Source organism: Saccopteryx leptura, chromosome 2 (genome assembly GCF_036850995.1).
Source record: "Saccopteryx leptura isolate mSacLep1 chromosome 2, mSacLep1_pri_phased_curated, whole genome shotgun sequence".
Taxonomy (NCBI): Eukaryota; Metazoa; Chordata; class Mammalia; order Chiroptera; family Emballonuridae; genus Saccopteryx; species Saccopteryx leptura.
The window spans coordinates 200,449,185-200,452,782 of NC_089504.1; the positions used below are offsets into that span (position 1 = coordinate 200,449,185).

The 3,598-nt window shown below is 43.9% G+C and overlaps 1 non-coding gene across 1 annotated transcript; it reads right to left on the reverse strand.

Annotated features, from left to right (window-relative positions):
• Positions 1-817: 817 nt before the first annotated feature.
• On the reverse strand, positions 818-944 carry LOC136396136 (small nucleolar RNA SNORA51). The gene has a single exon (XR_010749551.1). It is a non-coding gene; the product is annotated as a small nucleolar RNA SNORA51 (small nucleolar RNA).
• Positions 945-3,598: the final 2,654 nt, after the last annotated feature.

A 3,598-nucleotide genomic window follows, 5' to 3' on the forward strand; every position in this document is an offset into this window, starting at 1 on the left:
CTCACTTTAGCAGGAGAGGTCTGAAAAGGGGTTCAGTTATTAGAAGGAGGGCTCTGAAAGGAGCGTTTTAAAGGTATGTTCTCTTTGATGCACAAAAACATTGGAAAGGGCTTGCTTAAGCCTTAAAGTCTTTCTAAAAAAGGTTTATTACTGGGATGTAAGTATCCAACATGAGCTGCCCAGTTAGAGAGTTTGGATCAGATCACCCTGAGGTTCTTTCCATCAAAGCCCTTTGCCATCCCCATGTGTTGTGTTACTGGGCTGCTTCCCTCAGACGCCCTGTCTCACAGCTCTCACAAACTCCTATTCATTGCTCCTGCATAGCAATTGGCCACTCTCTTTATTCTCAAATATCTTGTTCCTCTATTACCTGTCTGGGGAATTCTCAAGACCTTATACTAAATACAGGCAATTTCTCCCCTAAGAATTCTATTACCTTTAATGAGATTTTTTAAAATCTCCACTATAGATTATTAACCAAGTTCTCAACATAAAACAGAGATAATGATTCTGAGAAGATGTAAGTGAAGAGATGACATTTAATTGGGTTTTAAAGGCTCAGCAAATTTCCTCAAGCCAAAAATGAGATGAAGGAGATTACATAAAAAAGGAGAAAAAAAAAGTCTAAAAACACAGAGCAGGTTTCAGGAGCCTTAGGTGGTATCCGCGGCATCTCACAAGTTGAACTCCAGGTCAGTTTGCAAAGGTGCCTTGAGGTGAAGGAGAGAGCACCCTAGAAAATGATCTGTGGAAGTAAGGCTTTATTGTTGATCCTGCAAAGTTTTTGCTTTTCTTTTTTTCTTTTTTTTTTTTTTTCCCATGTCCCCCCATTCACAATACAGACCAGGCAAAGGGCCAGGGCTGAGGTGTAGATGGGTGGGTTTACTCTGCCTCCTCTTTCTGTACAGTGTAAGAACACAGCCTGCGGTAAGCACTGGGAGGCCAGTTTTTGCTTTTCATGATATGACTAATCCGTGTTTCAGTTATCAGTTCTAGAAATTGGCTTGTACCAATTTAAAGACTTGTGTTATGTACTTAGTATGTGATAGGCACACTGCTATGAATTGGTGATGTGAGATGAGTAAATGCTCAAAATGTCACTACACTAGAGAGAATTAGTGCAGAGCTTCCTAGGTATTGTGCCAGACACACCATCTGTAGCAGTAGCTGCATCAAGATATTGATCCCTTTAGTCTTTGGGACAACTAGGATGAACTTGGGGTGGCCAGAATCTCCATTCAGGCGTCTCCAGGCATTAACAATCTTCACCCTTGACATCATTGTGCAGCACAAGTACTGTGTACCATGGGTACCATGCCATGGAGATGGCTAGAATGCACTGGCAAAGGATTAAGACAGTTTTGCAGAGGCCCAGGTGAACAGGATGAGAGTATGGCTGCAGTGATGGTAAAGAACACAGGAACTTGAGAGCTATTTATGAGGTAGAATTAACAGATGTTGATCCATATAGCATCAGCCACCAACCACCATATTGCTTCTAACACCAATTCATTAAAAAGTTTCATTCAAGAAACTATTTTAAATGGTATTAAGCAACTACTGATTTTTTTTTCATGAATTGAACAAGTATTTTGCTTCGAGAGGGGCCAGACACTGTCCTAAGATACATTGGTAAACAGAACAAGGATAGTTTCTGCCTTCATAAAACCTATTGTTGAACTCAGTTATAAACTTGGTGCTAAGGCAGTTTGTTTTTTTTTTTAATTTTTTTAATTCATTTTAGAGAGGAGAGAGAGAGACAGAATGGGAGAGAGAGAGGAGAGAGAGACAGAGAGAGAAGGTGGGGAAGAGCTGGAAGTATCAACTCCCATATGTGCCTTGACCAGGCAAGCCCAGGGTTTCGAACCGGCGACCTCAGCATTTCCAGGTCGACGCTTTATCCACTGCGCCACCACAGGTCAGGCCTAAGGCAGTTTTAATAGGGTTTTTGTGGGAGGTGAGGATGAAGGAAAGGACAATGGGTGTTTCAATGGGAGGAAATTCTACAACAAGGCATCCATCAGAGAGAAGTAGGTACAAATTTGGAGAATTAAAAATAGTTGAACCCGGTCTTTGCGGGGAGGGATTTCAATGGCCAAAAACTACTGAGAAGTTCTAAATTTCAATAATTCATTTTCCACTGTATCTTTAAACTTCCCCCTTGTTGAACACCTCAGAGTATGAACCATGAGAGAGTATTAGCAGTGGGCAAGTCAGACATAGGATATTCATGTGAGCTTTACAGAAGTTTTTCTCAACTTCACAGCATTAATCTCATTTTCTTATATCTGCTATATATTTTCTTTTTTTTCCTAAGAGTTCTTATTTGTTTGTTTGTTTTAATGACCATTTATAATAGCATCTTGCTCATGCTTCAAGGATACCAAATTTTGTCTTATTTCTAGAGTCTAAGGATATTTGTGAGGTCAGTTGGCAATGGGGGAAAGTCGCATGAGGAACCACCCACGCCCATGATCGCCAAAAGAAATGGCCCAGGGGCATTTTGAAAAAAGACAACTTTCAGCCAATGAAATTTTGCCATGACCCATCACCCCACCACCACCCTACCAACACTATAAATTACCCCCCCCCCACCTGGGCGGGAGAAGCTGCGTGACTTCCCTGGTCCCTGTCTTGCAGACCAGTGAACCTCGCCTGGGAGCACTCTAACTAAAGCTTTTGCTTGTCCACACTTGCTGGCTATATTCTTCTTTCTTCCTTGGTGGAAAATACCTTACATTTGGTGCCAAAACCTGGGAGGAGCTTGAGCCCCCAAGTACCGCTCCTCTCCCCTTCCTTTCCGAGGAAGACCAGGGACCTTTGACCTCCCACCCACTTCTGTACATGTTGTGTTAAGTCCCCTGCCTTTGGCCTCCCCTCAGGTCTTTCTGACTCTGAGACTCCCTGTCTGTAATTGCAGCTGCATCAGGGACCTCCTACCCTTTCCAAGTGCATTTGTGCCCGTGGAGATGTCCTGGACACTCCCAATCTGCCTGACTGTCTGGTGGCCAGAGATTGAATTGCAGGATACCAATTCTCATCTCTGATTACCCCAAGGCTGAGGGTGGCTAAGGGGGCACAGGAATCTAAATCTGACTCAAAAACACCCTTAGGGTACCTTATCTGGAATCTCTAAAACATAGATCCCTCCCTAAAGAAGAAGAAACTGATCTTCTCCACTGTGGCCTGGCCACAGTACTCATTGGATAACCAAACCAGGTGGCCTCCTGAAGGGACTTTCAACTTTAACATCCTCACCGATTTATAGAACTGTTGCCAGAGAACTGGGAAATGGTCAGAGATCATCCCTTATATTCAGGGCTTCTGGTATATGCGTTCCTGTCCTAATCTCTGTGCTGCCTGCTCTATATGCAGGTTCTTTTAGCCAGAGAAACCTCAGCTAAAACCTCTGCTTCTGATCTTTCCTCCTTCACTGACCCCCCCCCCTTGAGGAACTCTCTCCCCCTCCTGCACGACCCCCTCCACCCTGTAAGGGTCTTTCTCTCCCTTCACTGGGTCCTGTTTCTCATCTGCTTGCAGATTCCCTCTCTCTCCTCCCCTGTCAGTGCTCACACCAGATCTCGCTCCAGGACACAAG